Consider the following 18,907-nt stretch of genomic DNA (forward strand, 5'->3'; position numbering starts at 1 on the left):
TCTTTGTTACATCACCTACTAAGTGTTCGCAGAGAGTTTCTTCCCCAGATAAATGTACTGTCTTTGACCAGCAGAATATGAGAACTACAGTATATAATTAGCCAGCCACTAAGCCTCCACACAAAGAAAATGGACCTTCCTTTCTATCTTAGGTAATTCATGGTGAACATGACCTCTAGTGAATTATATTCCACCCTCTGAAATATCCAGTTGATAGGCAAGTATCAGGGAATTCAGATGGCAAACCCATGGAGCCTATCATGCCTGTAAGAATGGGCACAGCATCATACAAATGTGTATCCTTCTTCTCCGTGTTCCAACACTCCTTTGACACTACTTAGCACACGATGAGGACAATCAAGAAACTGATGCACAAACTTGTTGGTATCATAATTGGTCCTGGTTGAAAATCACAACTGGAGACTAAAAGACTGGGTCTTGTTCAATATGGAGCTCACATTCATCTGGGAACAATTTTGTATGGGGCAATTTTTGGAGCCATCGCTCAAACGATCTGCACATAAGTTCTTGCTCCTCCTTAAAGAGGCAAGGTGATTACTGGCAAATAATTTTTGCTGGGCCCAAGGACCTCTGTAGTATGAGACAGAAGGCTATACGGAGCACAGAGAATGGTGAAGTCACACTCAGGGCTCAAAGTGGAAGGATTGTCCTGGATAACTCTCTGGGGACTATTGTCCATGGCACCTCTTTTGTAGCAACCTCCTAGAGAGGGGATGATGATGTCACTGCTGTCATATTGTGACACATGAGGACACTGACAAGTGATTGTCCAGTCACCTCTGGGTATGGGGTACAGCTCCAGTCTGGGCAGACAACAGAGTGTGTGTCTGTGAGGAGAGTGACTTCAGTGGCTCTACTGGTTGTTCCTTCCTCCTGACGCCCTCAGCGTCAGACAATGCTGTGCAGTTTCCTGTTGTCGGAGAGGCCTGAGAAAGCAAATTCTGACACCTTCACCTTAGACATTCAGCACAGTGAAAAACACAGGTATCTTATTGAAGCCACACAGTCTATAATGTTTTACTATGAAAATCAGACAGTGTATCAGTCAGGGCGGAAAGATGGAAAGCACAATGAGACAATATGCTATTCCTTCAGGAATGCTGTGTTCAACCAGAGAGAAAAGATCACATGTGTGTTGGCAGTGTGATTTTTAAGAACTGGAATGCTCACTTGTCTCTTCTGGATACATACAATGACATACCTACATTGAACAACAGTTTGCTATATGTCCAGGAAGATGAGGGTAAGGGGGATCTAATATATGGTGATGGAAGGAGAACTGACTCTGGGTGATGAACACACAATGGGATTTATAGATGATGTAATACAGAATTGTGCACCTGAAATCTATGTAACTTTACTAACAATTACAACCCCAAAAAATTAAAAAAATTAAAAATAAATAAAAATTAGAAAAAAAATAAAACAAAATAAAAATGGAAATATCACATAGCCAGTGATATATACATAATAATGTTTAAAACCGAATGCCCAGAATCTCATAAACAGAATTCAGAACTGCATTGTAGACAATGGCACAAATGTAGAAACACAATATCAGGTCAACTGACGAATCCTTTAGTGAAAGTGGTATATGTATAAAAGGAAACAAGATACCATCATAAACGTGACAGTAGTACTGATGCTAGACCCTGCAAGAAAGTTATTTGAGGTATTGGCAATGGAAAGACTCTAGAATCCCAAGGTATAATATGCTGTCTCTAGATTAAGATAATAGACCAATAGTGTCAAATTTATAGTGAAATAAGCTAGGTCAGTGTTTTCTAGGGCACAAAATGTGGGTCAGCGTGGATGGGAAGTGAAAGTTGCATAGATTGCGTTTTTGTAATGAGAAAAACGGTATTCGACAGCAAGGATTGAGGAAAGCACAATGCTGTTGGCATATTACAAAACTCTCCTGTATTTTTTTTTTAATGATTTTTTTTTTAATGAAGCTTTTATTTTTTTCTTTATTGGGGTGACTATTGTTAGTGATATTACATAGATTTTAGGTATACAATTCTGTATTACATCATCTATAAATCCTGTTGTGTGTTCACCACCCAAAGTCAGTTCTCCTTCCATCAGCATATATTTGATCCCCCTTACCCTCATCTCCCACCCCCTACCTCCCTTACCCTCTGGTAACCGCTAAACTCTTGTCTGTGTCTATGAGCTTCTGTTTCTCATTTGTTTGTCTTGTTCTTTTGTTGTATTTGGTCTATATACCACATAAGATGAAATCATGTGGGTCATCTGCAAAGAGTGATAATTTAAGTTCTTCATTCCCAGTTTGGATGCCTTTTAATTCTTTCTCTTGCCTGATTGCTCCGCAAGGAATTACAACACTATGTTGAAAAGCAGAGGTGATAGGGGACAGTCCTGTCATATTCCTGAATGTAGAGCAAAGGGCTTCAGTTTTTCAACATTAATTATGAGATTAGAAAAGGGCTTGTCATATATAGCCTTTGTTATGTTAAGGTATTTTCCTTCTATACCTATTTTATTAAGTGTTTTAATCATAAATGGATGTTGTATCTTGTCAAATGCTTTTTCTGCATCAATTGATATAATTATATGATTTTTGTCCTTTATTTTGTTTATGTGATGTATCACATTGATGGATTTGTGGATGTTGAACCATCCTTGTGCTCCGGGGATGAACCCCACTTGGTCGTGATGAATAATCTTTTTAATGCATTGTTGAATTTTATTTGCTAGAATTTTATTTAGGATTTATGCATCAGTACTCATCAGAGATATTGGTCTGTAGTTTTCCTTTTTTTGTGCTGTCCTTACCTGGTTTTGATATCAGGGTAATTTTGGCCTCATAAAGTACTTAGGGTTTACTGTCTCGTCTTCAATTTTGTGGAATAGTTTGAGCAGGATTGGTATTAGATCCTCTTTGAAGGTTTGGTAGAATTCACCAGTGAAGCTATCTGGTCCCGGACTTTTGCTTTTGGGAAGGTTTTGGATGACTGATTCAATTTTGTTACTGGTGATCGGTCTGTTTAGATTTTCCAGTTCTTCATGGTTCAGCCTTGGAAGGCTATCCATTTCTAAGAACTTGTCCATTTCTTCTAGGTTATTGAATTTGGTGGCATATAGTCCTTCATAGTATTCTTGGATGATCCTTTGTATTTCTGTGGTGTCCGTGATAACTTCCCCTTTTTCGTTTCTGATTTTGTTAATCAGTGTCTTCTCTCTTTCTATCTTAGTGAATTAGCCAAGGGTTTGTCAATTTTGTTAATCTTTTCAAAGAACCAACTATTTGTCACATAATTTTTTTCTATTGTCTTTTTGTTCTATATTTAATTTAGTTCTGCTCTAATTTTTGTTATTTCCTTTCGTCTGCTGAATTTGGGTTTCACTTGTTCTTCTTTTTCTAGTTCTTTAAGGTGTAACATGAGGCTATTTATTTGGGAGTTTTCTGGTTTCTTGAGATAGGCCCGTAACGAGGTAAATTTCCCTCTTAAAACTGCTTTCGCTGCATCCAAAAAATTTTGGTGGGATATATTTTCATTGTCATTTGTTTCTATGTATCTTTTGATCTGTCCTCTAACTTCTTTTTTGACCCAGTCATTCTTTAAAAGTATGTTGTGGACTTCTGGAAAAATGGCGGCGTGAGGTGAGCCTCTGTAAAGCTACCCTGGAATTTACAACGAATCGAACAACAAGAACTCCACAAAGGACTCCCTGCACAGCAGACAGGCAAGACGAAGAGGCCCACTACCGACTGAAATCACCTACAGGTGGGAGATTCGCGCGAGTGGAGGGAGGAGGAAAGGGAGAAGTACGCGGAGACGGAGCCGCAAGAGCGCAGGACGCAGACCTAGCTCAGTGCTCCGAGCTCGCTGCTTCCCGAAACTACCACAGCTGCGAGTGAGGTAAGAACTCGGAGAGCTAGGGCTCCGCTTGTGGCCCACAGGGCTGAGGGGGCAGCATATAACATGGTTGAACCCAATGCTCACGGCAGAGATCTCGGAGATAAGACAGAGGGGAAAAGGCTGAAAACGGTGGTTTAAGCCCGCAATACTGAGCAGAGAAAGGAGCCTTAGGCACTGAGACTAGCCGCCCCATCCCACTCCTCCCAGAGCTCGCCCCGCCCCCACCTGCCCGGTGCTAGAAGCGAAACAGTAGCAGTGTCAGATCAAAACAACAGAAAATTTGCTGTTTTGAGAACTGTGGGCTGCAGACACAAATTCACAGCCCAACTAATTCCGGCAAAGGGGAGGGAGCCGTGGAAGCAGGACCGGCTGTGGTGGTGGTTGCCGCCATTGCTCTGGGCCACCTCTCACAACTTAAACCGTCCGTGACCCCACCTAATGGGCGGATCCCTGCAGGAGTAAACAGAACTGCTGAAATATACGGGCTCTGAATCAGGAGCTGGAAGAGCTTTGGAACACCAAAAGCTCTCACATACCCATCAGGACACTGCTCCCTGTGACCTAGATGAACTATTAACAGAGGAGAAGCCCGTCTCCCAGTGAATCCCCCCATTGTGTGAGAAGCAGGAATAGTGCAGAGAAAACAGCACTACCATGTGGGAGAAGAAAAATAAATTGCAGTTAGAGAAATAATAAGACATTCTACGAACAAGTACTGGAAAACAAAAGAAAGACCTCTTCCTATCAACCTGTTGCAGAAGTCACTCCTGTAGATGTCTAGGAAGAAATAGTAAACCAGTAATCACCATGAATAACCAAGGCAACAAGATAGCTCAGAAAGAAAGTGAAGAATCTCCAGAGAAGGCACTTAAAGATACAGAAACATGTGACTTAAGTGACAGAGAATTCAAGATTGCAGTTCTGAAAAAACTCAACGACATACAAGAAAACACAGATAGGCAGTTAAATAAACTCAGAAACTCAATCAAAGAACAGCATGAGCATTTTACGAAAAAGATTGAAATTTTAAAAAAGGAACCAAAGTGAATTTCTGGAGATTAAGAACTCAATAGAAGAAATTAAGAATGAAATAACCAGCTTAGGTAGTAGAGTTGACCAGATGGAGGAAAGAATCAGTGACATTGAAGACAGAAACCTGGAAATAACACAGATAGAAGAAGAAAGAGACTTGAGACTTCAAATAAATGAAAGAACTCTACAAGAACTTTCTGATTCCATCAGAAAGAGCAATGTAAGAATAATGGGCATCCCAGAAGTAGAAGAAAGAGGGAAGGGAACAGAGAATATATTCAAACAAATTGTCGATGAGAACTTCCCAAACTTGTGGACAGAATTGGACCCTCTAATCCAAGAAGCAAATAGAACACCTAGTTACCTCAATTCCAACAGGCCTTCTACAAGGCATATTGTATTGAAGATGTCTAAAATCAACGACAAAGAAAGAAACCTCAAGGAAGCCAGGGAAAAGAAGACGGTAATTACAGAGGAAAGCCCATTAGATTATCATCAGATTTTTCAGCAGAAACTCTACATGCCAGGAGGGAGTCAAACCAAATATTCAAACTATTGAAAAAGAGAAATCATGAGCCAAGAATAATATATCCAGCATGATATCCTTTAGATATGAAGGAGGCATAAAAACCTTTCCAGATATACAGAAGCTGAGGGAATTTTCTAATACATGACCTGCACTACAAGAAATACTAAAGGCGGCTATTCGACCACCATCAACAGGGACAATTTGTGGCAACCAAAACTCAAAAAGGATGAGAGTAAGGGCCAGAACCGGAATATGGGAATGGAGAAAGTAAGCGTGCTGAAGAAAATGGAATACTCTAAATATCAAACTTTCTTTTACATAAACTTAAGGGTAACCACTCAAAATAAATCCAGAATCGAAATATATACTGAAATAAAAGAAGAAACAGAGGGAAACATCATAGAATACCACCACACAGAAATAATAGACAACAACAAAAAGGCAAAGAAACAATGGAGACACAGCCTCACCAGAAAACTAAAGATAGAATGACAGGAAATCCTCACATATCAATAATCACCCTAAATGTAAATGGACTGAACTCACCAATAAAAAGGCACAGAGTAGCAGATTGGATCTAAAAACTAAACTCAACCATATGCTGTCTCCAAGAGACACATCTCAGCTACAAGGACAAGCATGCACTCAAAGTGAAAGGGTGGAAATTGACACTCCAAGCAAATGGTACCCAGAGAAAATCAGGTGTAGCCATAATGATATCAGATGAATCAGACTTCAAGGTGAAAAAGATAACAAGAGACAAAATGGACATTTCATAATGGTGAAGGGGACAGTACAACAAGAAGACATAACAGTCATCAATATTATGCCCCCAATCAGGGAGGACCGAAATACACCAAGCAACTAATAACAGAACCAAGGGGAGAAATTGACCAAAACACAATTATGCTGGGGGACTAAATACATCATTGACAGCTATGGATAGATCATCCAAACAGAAAATAAATAACGAAAGAGCAGCCCTAAATGACACCTTAGATGAAATGGACATAATTGACATTTATAGAGCACTTCATCCTAAAACATCAGACTATACATTCTTTTGAAGTGTACACGGAATATTCTCAAGGATAGACCATATATTGGGACATATAATCAGTCTCAACAAATTTATGAAGATTGAAATCATACCATGCTTATTCTCTGATCACAAGGCTTTGAAATTGGATATCAACTGTAAAAAGAAAGTGGGAAAAAACACAAATACATGGAGATTAAACAACATACTTTTAAAGAAGGACTGGGTCAAAGAAGTAGTTAGGGGAGAGATCAAAAGATACATAGAAACAAATGACAATGAAAATACATCCTACCAAAATTTTTGGAATGCAGCGAAAGCAGTTTTAAGAGGGAAATTTATCTCATTACAGGCCTATCTCAAGAAACAAGAAAACTCCCAAATAAATAACCTCATGTTACACCTTAAAGAACTAGAAAAAAAAGAACAAGTAAACCCAAGGTCAGCACAAGAAAGGAAATAATAAAAATCAGAGCAGAACTAAATGAAATAGAGAACAAAAAGACAATAGAAAAATTAATGTGACAAAGAGCTGGTTTTTTGAAAAGATTAACAAAATTGACAAACCCTTGGCTAGACTTACTAAGATAAAAAGAGAGAAGACACTGATTAACAAAATCAGAAACGTAATAGGGGAAGTTATCACGGACACCACAGAAATACAAAGGATCATCCAAGAATACTATGAAGGACTATATGCCACCAAATTCAACAACCTAGAAGAAATGGACAAGTTCTTAGAAACATATAGCCTTCCAAGGCTGAACCTTGAAGAACTGGAAAATCTAAACAGACCGATCACCAGTAACGAAATTGATTCAGTCATCCAAAACCTTCCCAAAAGCAAAAGTCCGGGACCAGATGGCTTCACTAGTGAATTCTACCAAACCTTCAAAGAGGATCTAATACCAATTCTGCACAAACTCTTCCAAAAAATTGAAGAAGTGACAGTACTCCCTAACTCATTTTATGAGGCCAATATTACCCTGTTACCAAAACCTGGTAAGGACAGCACAAAAAAAGAAAACTACAGACCAATATCTCTGATGAATACCGATGCAAAAATCCTAAATAAAATTCTAGCAAATCGAATACAACAATGCATTAAAAAGATTATTCCTCACGACCAAGTGGGTTCATCCCCGGGGCACAAGGATGGTTTAACATACGCAAATCTATCAATGTGATACATCACATAAACAAAATAAAGGACAAAAATCATATCATTATATCAATTGATGCAGAAAAAGCATTTGACAAGATACAACATCCATTTATGATTAAAACACTTAATAAAACGGGTATGGAAGGAAAATACCTTAGCATAATAAAGGCCATATATGACAAGCCCTCTGCTAATCTCTTAATTATTGTAGAAAACTTAAGCCCTTTGCTCTACGTTCAGGAACACGACAGGGATGTCCCCTATCACCTATGCTTTTCAACATAGTGTTGGAAGTCCTTGCCAGAGCAATCAGGCAAGATAAAGAAATAAAGGCATCCAAATTGGGAATGAAGAAGTTAAATTATCACTCTTTGCAGATGACATGATGCTATATATAGAAAACCCTAAAGACTCCACCAAAAAGCTATTAGAAACAATCAACAATACAGTAAAGTTGCTGGCTACAAAATCAACGCACAAAAGTCCATTGCCTTCCTATATACTAACAATGAAATCTCAGAAAAAAAAATACAAAAAACAATTCCTTTTGCAATTGCAGCAAAAAGAATAAAATACCTAGGAATAAACTTAGCCAAGGATGTGAAAGACCTCTATGCTGAAAACTATAAGACATTTTTGAAAGAAATTGAAGAAGGCACAAAGAAATGGAAAGACATTCCGTGCTCAGGGATTGCAAGAATCAATATAGTTAAAATGGCCATATTACCCAAAGCAATATACAGATTCAATGCAATCCCCATCAAAATCCCAATGGCATATTTTAAAGAAATAGAACAAAAAATCATCAGATTTGTTTGGAACCACAAAAGACCCCGAATAGCCAAAGAAATCCTAAGGAAAAAGAACAATAATGGAGGCATCACACTTCCTGACTTTGGCTTGTACTACAGGGCTACAATAATGAAAACAGCATGGTATTGGCAGAAAAACAGACACATAGACCAATGGAATAGAATTGAGAACCCAGAAATAAAACCACATAAATATGGACAGATAATTTTTGACAAAGAAGCTGAAAACATACAATGGAGCAAAGACAGCCTCTTCAATAAATTGTGCTGGGAGAATTGGATAGCCACGTGCCAAAGAATGAAACTGGACTGCTATTTGTCACCATGTACCAAAGTTAATTCAAAATGGATCAAAGACTTAAGCATAAGACCTGACACAATAAACTGCATAGAAGAAAACATAGGTACTAAACTTATGGACCTTGGGTTCAAAGAGCATTTTATGAACTTGACTCCAAAGGCAAAGGAAGTAAAAGCTAAAATAAACGAATGGGACTATATGAAACTTAAAATCTTCTGCACAGCAAAAGAAACCATTGACAAAATAAAGAGGCCACCAACTGAATGGGAGAAGATTTTTGCAAACAGTGCCTCCGATAAGGGGCTAGTATCCAGAATATACAAGGAACTCATGCAACTGAACAACAAAAAAACAAACAACCCAATTGAAAAATGGGCAGAGGACTTGAAGAGACATTTCTCCAAAGAGGACATACAAATGGCAAATAGACATATGAAAAAATGCTCAACATCACTAATCATCAGAGAAATGCAAATCAAAACCACCATGAGATATCACCTCACCCCAGTCAGAATGGCTATCATCAACAAGACAAATAATAACAAATGTTGGAGAGGCTGTGGAGAAAAAGGAACCCTCATACACTGTTGGTGGGAATACAGACTCGTGCAGCCATTATGGAAGGCAGTGTGGAGGTTCCTCAAAAAATTACGAATAGAATTGCCATATGACCCAGCAATCCCTCTCCTGGGTATCTACCCAAAAAATCTGAAAACATTTAGAGATAAAGACACGTGTGCTCCAATGTTCATTGCAGCTTTGTTTACGGTGGCCAAGACATGGAAACAACGAAAATGTCCTTCGATAGATGAATGGATAAAGAAGTTGTGGTATATATACACAATGGAATACTATTCGGCATAGAAAAGATGATATAGGAACATTTGTGATAACATGGATGGATCTTGAGAGAGTAATGCTGAGCGAAACAAGTCAGACAGAAAAAGCAGAGAACCATGTGATTTCACTGATATGTGGTATATAAACCAAAAACAACAAAAGAACAAGACAAACAAATGAGAAACAGAAACTTATAGACACAGATAATAGTTTAGTGGTTGCCAGAGGGTAAGGGGGGTTGGCGGTGGGCGGTGGGAGATGAGGGTAAGGGAGATAGAATATATGGTGATGGAAGGACAACTGACTCTGGGTGATGAACACACAATGGGATTTATAGATGATGTAATACAGAATTGTACACCTGAAATCTATGTAATTATACTAACAATTGTCACCCCAATAAATTAAAAAAAAAAAAAAGTATGTTGTTTAATCTCCATGCATTTGTGTTTTTTTCCTGCTTTCTTTTTGCAGTTGACCTCCAACTTCAAATCCTTGTGATCAGAGAATATGGTTGGTATGGTTTCAATTTTCTTAAATTTGGTGAGGCTGATTTTATGTCCCAATATATGGTCTACCCTTGAGAATGATCCATGTACAATAGAAAATAATGTATAGTCTGATGTTTTAGGATGAAATGCTCTATAAATGTCAATTATGTCCATTTCATCTAGTGTGTCATTCAGGGCTGCTATTTTGTTATTTATTTTCTATTTGGATGATCTATCTATAGCTGTCGATGATGTATTTAAGACCCCTACTATAATTGTGTTTCGGTCAATTCGCCCTTTATTTCTGTTAGTAGTTCCTTGGTATATTTTGGTGTTCCCTGATTGGGGGCATAAATATTGATGCCTATTATGTCTTCTTGTTGTATATTCACGTTAACCATTATGAAATGTCCATCTTTGTCTATTGTTATATTTTTCAACTTGAAGTCTGTTTAATCTGACATCATTATGGCTCACCTAATTTTCTCTTGGTACCTTTTTTTGGAATGTCAATTTCCACCCTTTTACTTTGAGTCTACGCTTGTCCTTGTAGCTGAGATGTGTCTCTTGGAGACACATTATGGATGGGTTTAATTTTTTAATCCAATCTGCTACTCTGTGCCTTTTTATTGGTGAGTTCAGTCCATTTACATTTAGCAAATGAAGTTCGGTCCATTTACCATTTACCATTATGATTGTTGATATGTGAGGATATCCTGTCATTCTGTCTTTAGTTTTCTGGTAATGCTGTCTCTCCATTGTTTCCTTGCCTTTTTTTGTTGTCTATTATTTCTGTGTGGTGGTATTCTATGATGTTTCCCTCTGTTTGTTCTTTTATTACAGTATATATTTCAGTTCTGGATTTTTTTTGCGTGGTTACCCTTAAGATTATGTAAAAGAAAGTTTGATATTTAGAGTATTCCATTTTCTTCAACACGCTTACATTCTCCATTTCTCCATTCCTGTATTCCAGTTCAGGCCTTTACTCTCTCTTTTTTTTTTTTTTTTTTTTTTTGTATTGGTTGCCACAAATTGTCCCTGTTGATGGTGGTCGAATAACCTCCTGTAGTATTTCTTGTAATGCAGGTCATGTATTAGAAAATTCCCTCAGCTTCTGTATGTCTGGAAAGGTCTTTATTTCTCCTTCATATCTAAAGGATATCTTTGCTGGATATGTTATTCTTGGCTCATAATTTCTCTCTTTCTATAGTTTGAATATTTGATTCCACTCACTCCTGGCTTGTAGAGTTTCTGCTGAACAATCTGATGATAATCTTACAGGCTTTCCTTTCAAGTCACCATCTTCTTTTCCCTGGCTGCTTTGAGGATGCTTTCTTTGTCGTTGATTTAGATAGCTTCAATACAATGTGCCTTGCCCTGTTGGGATTGAATTAATTATGTGCTATATTTGCTTCTTGCACTCGAGTGTCCATTTCTGTCGACACGTTTGGGAAGTTCTCATCGACGGATTGTTTGAATATATTCTCAGTTCTTTCTCTCTTTCTTCTCCTTCTGGTATGCCATTATTTTCATATTGCTCTTTCTGATAGAGTCAGAAAGTTCTTGTAGAGTTCTTTCATTTATTTGAAGTCTCAAGTCTCTTTCTTTTTCTATCTGTGTCGTTTCCAGGTTTCTATCTTCGGTGTCACTGATTCTTTCCTCCATCTGGTCAACTCTACTACCTAAGCTGTTTATTTCATTCTTTATTTCTTCTATTGAGTTCTTAATCTGCAGAAATTCTCTTTGGTTCTTTTTTAAAATTTCAATCTCTTTCGTAAAATGCTCATGCTGTTCTTTGATTGAGTTTCTGAGTTCATTTAACTGCCTATCTGTTTTTTTCTTGTATCTCATTGAGTTTTTTCAGAACTGCAATCTTGAATTCTCTGTCATTTAAGTCACATATTTCTGTATCTTTAAGTGCCTTTTTGGAGATTTTTCACTTTCTTTCTGAGCTATCTTGTTGCCTTGGTTACTCATGGCGATTACTGGTTTACTATTTCTCTTCCTAGACATCTACAGGAGTGATTTCTGCAACAGGTTGATAGGAATAGGTCTTTCTTTTGTTTTCCAGTACTTGTTGGTAGAATGTTTTATTATTTCTCCAAATGCAATTTATTTTTCTTCTCCCACATGGTAGTGCTGTTTTCTCTGCACTATTCCTGCTTCTCACACAATGGGGGGATTCCCTGGGAGATGGGCTTCTCCTCTGTTAATAGTTTGTCTAGGTCACAGGGCGCAGTGTCCCAGTGGGTATGCGGAGAGCTTTTGTCGTTCCAAAGCTCTTCCAGCTCCTATTTCAGAGCCCGTATGTTTCAGCAGTTCTGTTTACTCTTGCAGGGATCTGCCCAGGTAGGTGGGGTCAGGGGTGGGTTGAGTTGTGAGAGGTGGCCCACAGCAATGGCGGCGACTACCACCACTGCTGGTCCTGCTTCCACAGCTCCTTCCCCTTTGCCGGAACTAGTTGGGCTGTGAATTTGTGTCTGTAGTCCACATTCTCAAAACAGCAAATTTTCTGTTGTTTGATCTGAGACTGCTACTGTTTTGCTTCTAGCACCGGGTAGGAAGGGGCGGAGTGAGCTCTGGGAGGGGAGGGAGGGGGCAGCTTGTCTCAGTGCCTGAGGCTTCCGTTCTCTGCTCGGCAGTACGAGCTTAAACCACCGTTTCAGCCTTTTTCTCTCAGTCTTTTCTCCGAGGACTCTGTCGTGAGCATTGGGTTCAGCCATGTTATATGCTGTCCCCTCAGCCCTGTGGAGCCCTGACAGAGCCCTAGCAGTCCAAGTTCTTCCCTCTCCTGCAGCTGCGGTAGTTCCGGGAAGCAGCGAGCTCAGAACACTGAGCTAGGTCTGCGTCCTGCACCCTGCGGCTCCGTCTCCACGCACTTCTCCCTTTCCTCCTCCCTCCATTCGCGCGAATCTCCAACCTGTAGGTGATTTCAGTCGGTAGTGGGCCTCTACATATTGCCTGTCTGCTGTGCAGGGAGTCCTTTGTGGAGTTTTTGTTGTTCTATTCTTTGTAAATTCCAGGGGAGCTTTACAGAGGCTCACCTCATGCCGCCATTTTTCCGGAAATCCAATACTCTGCATTTCTTTAATACTCTGATCTTCATGATTGAGAAAAGATTCACAATTTTCACCCTTTTACTCATAGAATCTATACATTTTGCATGTGGTACTCCTTGTGTTGTGAGAGAATCTATTGTGACTTTCAATTATTTGTTACATCATCTGCATAGGTTTGGCATAGAGTGTCTTCCCCAGATAAATTCAGAGTCATTGTCAAGTAGAAAATGGAGAACTACAGTATATGCTGAGTGAGCTCTTGAGCCCACACACAAAGAAAGGGGACCTTCCTTTCTTTAATAGGTAATTCCTGGTGAACCATACTTCTATGGAATTACATCCAACCCTCTGAAGTCAGCTGGTGGATAGACACACATCGGGGAATTCAAATGGCAGACCCAAGTAGCCCATCCTGCATATCAGAATGTACAGTGCACCGTACAAATGTGTATCTTTACCTCCATGTACCAACACTCCCTTGTCACTACTGAGCACATGATGAGGACAATCAAGAATCAGATGCACAAACTTGCTAGGTATAATTAGTGGTTCTGGTTGAAAATCACCATCAAAGATTTGAAGACCTGATCTGCTTCAGTATGGAGCTCATATTCATCCGTGCACACTCTTTGATTGGGCACATTTTGGGCCAGCGCTCAAACAACAGCATATAAGTTCTTGTTCATTTTTAAAGTTGCAAGATGATTCCTAGCAAGTCATTATGGCTTGGCCCAAGGGTCTCCAGTAGTATGAAAAATTTGGCTCTACAGAGCACAAAGAATGGTGAAGTCACACTCACGAATTAAAGTGGAAGGACTGTCCTGGATAAGTCTCTGGATGCAAATGATCCAAGGCAATTCTGGGGCTATGGCCTCCTGAATAGACGAGGATGATGTCATGGTTTTCTTTCTTTGATAGATTGCAATACTGATATGTGATTGGCCAGGTAGCTGCTGGGAACAGATTACAGTTCCAGTGCTGGGAAGACAACAGAGTGTGAGCCTGTGAGGAGAGCAACTTCCGTGGCTCTGCTCGGTGTGCTCCTTCCTCCTGACACCATCAATGTGCAACCCAGCTGAGCAGTTTCCTGATGACAGACCCTCCAATGAAAGCAATATTCTGGCCCTTTCATCTTGGAATTTCAGGTTGGTGTGAAATACACTTCTGTTATTGAAGCCACAGAGTCTATAACATTTTGCTATGAAGGTAATGCACTACCGGACAAGGAGTGAAAATCGAAAGCACAAAGAGACAATATGCTACTTCTTCAAGAATGCTGTGATCAACCAATGAGAAAATGTGCAGATTTGGGGTGAATGAGAAACAAAAACTCGTATGCACAGACAATAGTGTAGTGGTTATCAGAGGGTAAGGGGGGTGGGGGTGGGAGATGAGGGTAAGGGGGATCAAATATATGGTGATGGAAGGAGAACTGACTCTGGGTGGTGAACACACAATGGGATTTATAGATGATGTAATACAGAATTGTACACCTGAAATCTATGTAATTTTACTAACAATTGTCACCCCAATAAATTTAATAAAATAAAATTTAAAAAAATGCAGAGTATTAAAGAATTAAATAGCATGCACAATAGGTAAAAGATGAAACAGATAGGCATGCCATACGAGGCCCTCAGTAAAATGGAAGAGAATCTGAGGGTCAGAGCAGATCCACAGGAATCTGAATTTTACCCTGATTTCTACTTCAGGTCCTCAGAATAGCCCAGGCTTCAACCTTGCCAGAGATCACAGCCATAGCTTCGGATCTCTGGCCAATCTGTCCTTTATACTCGAAGGAAATATCTATGCTCACAGTTGAGGAAGTCCATCACATTTTGTTTCAGAGACTTCGTTCAATATCTAATGATTCTCTCCCTTTTAATTCACAGTGAATGAAATATGTGAAAACTCCATTCCACAATCACTGCTTTCTCTGTAAAACAGCAATCTATTCCATCAGGCACATATTTTCCAAAGCACTTATTTCTGGCTAATGCACTTCTCCCATTGAGACATAAATTTCACTGGCAGTGTTTCTTTTACGAACTCAGGAGCTTTCTCATGTAACCCAAAGGGTCAACGAGGCTGGTAAATGACAACATTAGAGTACTTGTGGTTTATGAGAAGTGCCCTACTGGAAATATCCCCTATGTGGTTTTGGTAAAATTCACACCACCATTTTATCATTGTAACCTTTAAAAGATTCAATTCAGTTTTGTATTGTGCCCTCAGCATTGTGTTTTTCTCAATCCTTGATGTCGACTATCATGTTTCTGATTACAAGCAATCAACAGTAACTGAAGCTATGCAACCACACTCCCGTCGATTGTGCCCCACACATTGTGTGCTGGAAAACACTGGCCTCCCTTGTTGATCTATGAATATGACATTGTCGCTTTGTTAACATAATTGAAAGACAGTGAATGTGGCCTTGGTTGCAAGCTTCTTTCCTTGCCAGTTTCTCAAGATACTTTCTTGCTGTATCCCGTATCAAGACTTCTGTCACCTCTATGACTGTATCTTGTTTCATTTTATGCATATACCATCTTCGCTAATGAATTCATTAGTTGATCTGATATTGTGTCTCTACATTTTTTGCCTATATCTATAGTGCCATGTTGAATTCTGTTTAGGAGTTTCTGGGCATCCATTTTAAACACTACTGTGTGTATATCCATGGTCACATGATATTTTCATTCTCAACATACTGGACAAATAGCAATCGGTTTTCCATTGAAGCTATACCATTCTATGTATTCACCAGAGATATGTGAGCATTCGAGTTCTTCTGCATCTCATTGTCAAGGCACATGTGATCTTATCTCTTTGGATGATCACAGCATTCTTGATGGAGTAGCATATTGTCTCATTGTGCTTTCGATTTGACCTCCCTGACAGATAAATTGTCCGATTTGCACAGCAAAATGTTAGTCTGTGTGGTTACAATAACAGATGTGTATTTATCACCATCATGAAAGTCCAAGATGAAGATGCCAGAACATTACTTTCTTAGGAGGCTCTGGCAGCAGGAAACTGCTCAGCAAGGTCTGACCCTGAGGGTGTGAGGAGGAAGAAAGAGCCCTAGCAGAGCCACAGAAGTCGCTCTCCTCACAGAATCACAATCTGTTGTCTGCCCAGCACTGCAGCTATAAACTGTGCCCAGCAGCTGCCTGTCTAATCACATATCAGTATCCTCATGCGTCACAAAACACAATTGTTAGATACTCAACCCTGCTCCAGAACGCCACAGCCACAGAGTTGCCTTGGACCATTTGCTGCCCAGAGACTTATCCAAGACAGTCCTTCCAATTTGAGCCTTGCATGTGACTTCACCATTCTCTGTGCTCCATAAGGACTTATTTCCCATACTACAGAGGCCTTTAGGCCCAGCCGTAATGACTTGACAGGAATCACCTTGCCACTTCAAAGAGAAGCAAGAACTGACATGCAGTTGGTGTGAACACTTTCTCCAAGTCAGCTCCATCGAACAGTATTGCCAGATGTATGTGAGCTCCATAAAGAAGCAGAACGTGTCTTCTAATCTATGAACATGTTTGAATATGATGCAGAACATGTCTTCTGGTCTCTTCTAGTGATTTTCAACAAGAACCACTCATCATACATAGCAAGTTGGGGCTTTAGGTTCTTGATTTTCCTCATTTGCTGAGTAGTGTCAAGAGAGTGTTGGCACATGGAGAGGAAGAATACACATTTGTGTGGTGCTCTATCAGTACTGACAGTCAGGATGGGCTCCATGTGTGTGTCATCTGAAATCCCCAATACGTGCCTATCAACCGGCTGATTTCAGAGTGTTGGATGCAATTCAGTAGAGGTCAAGTTCTCCAGGAATTGCCTAAAAAAGAATAGAAGGTCCACTTTCTTTATGAGTGGGCTCAGTAGCTGACTAAGTATATGCTGTAGTTCTCCATATTCTACTTGTCATAGACTCTGAATTTCTCCAGGGAAGTCACTCTCTCCACTCCTCAGCAGGTGACGTAAAAAAGAATTGGAAATTATGATATATTCTCTGACCACACATGGAGTGCCTCAAGCAAAATGTACAGCATTTATTAGTAAAAGGTTGAAAATTGTGAATGTTTCCTCAATTATTAAGGTGAGAATGTTAAAGAAACACACATCACATGCCAAAAAGTTAAAAGATGAAACACATAGGCATGCCATAGTAGGCGCTCAATAACAGGTAAGAGAATGGGAGAGGCACAGCAGATCTGCAGGAATCCATGGTGTAGCCATGGTCCTTCAGGATAGCCCAGGCTTGGACCCTACAAGATACCACAGCAATTGCCCCGGTGCTCTGAGCAATTCTTCCTTTTCACTTGAAGAAAATGTCTACACACAAATATGGGAAGACCCGTCATGTTTTGTTTCAGGAAATTCTTTGAATGTGTAATGATTCTCTCCCTTTCAATTCACAGTGAATGAAAAATGTGACATCTCCTTTGCAAAATCAGTGCTTTCTCTATAAAACCACAAGCTATTCCATCAGGCAAATATCCACCACCACACTTATTTCTAGCAAGAGCATTTCTCCCTTTGGGACCTAAATTTCACAGACAGTGTTTGTTTTTAGAACTGAGAAGCTTTCTCATGTAGCCCAAAGTCTCTAGGAGGCAGGGCAATCAAAACATTAGAGGACTTGTGGTTTATGATATGTCCCTACTGGGAATATCCCTTACATTGTTTTGGTAAAATTTACTCTCCACATGTTTGCCTTTGGAACTGTTAAAAATACAATTCAGTTTAGTAATATGCCACCAACATTGTGCTTTCCTCAATCCTTGCTGTCTAATACCATTTTTCTGCTTACAAGCAATCAATTGTGTCAAACATCATCATTCTCTCTACAGGAAGAAGCAGCCGCAGAGGTAGGTGCCTTGGACCATTAGCTGCCCAGAGACTTATCCTGGATAGCTCTTCCACTTTGAACCCTGAGTGTGATTTCACAATTCTCTGTGCTCTGTAGAGCCTTCTTTCTCATACTAAAGAGGTCCTTGGGCCCAGGCATAATGAATTGCCAGGAATCACCTTGCCACTTCTAAGAGGAGCAGGAACTGGCATGCAGTTGGTGTAAGCATTGGTTCCAAATGGTGACTCATCAAAGAGTGTTCCTGGACTTGTTGTTTATGAGAAGTGTCCCTCTGGGAATATCCCATAAATTGTTTTTGTAAAATTCACATCAACAGTTGCCATTGGAAAATTTAACCAATATAATTCAGTTTTGTTATAGGACAACAGCATTGTGCTTTCCTAAATCCTTGTTATCTAATACCATTTTTCTGATTACAAGCAATCAATGGAAACCGATTATATTTTACTTTCACTTCCCATCCATGCTGCCCCATGCCATTCACCCTGGCATACACTGATTGCCTTCATTCCTTATGAATTTCACATTGTCATTCTGTTATCTTAGTCAAGAGACAACGTATGTGGCCTTGGGATGCTACCTTCTTTCTCTTGCCAATTACTCAAGATTATTTCTTGTGGTGGCAAGCATCAGGACTTCTGTCACTTTTATGACTGTATCTGGTTTCATTTTATGCATATGTGACCTTCACTGAGGTATTCAACAGTTGACCTGGTACTGTGTTTCTACATTTTTTGCCATTATATACAGTACAGTTCTGAATTCCATTTAGGAGTTTCTGGGCACCCTTTTTATACACTACTGTGTATATATCAATGCTCATGTCATATTTTCATTCCC

The sequence above is a fragment of the Rhinolophus sinicus genome, unplaced genomic scaffold (assembly GCF_057876585.1).
Source record: "Rhinolophus sinicus isolate RSI-liver-muscle unplaced genomic scaffold, RSI-T2T HiC_scaffold_22, whole genome shotgun sequence".
NCBI lineage: Eukaryota > Metazoa > Chordata > Mammalia > Chiroptera > Rhinolophidae > Rhinolophus > Rhinolophus sinicus.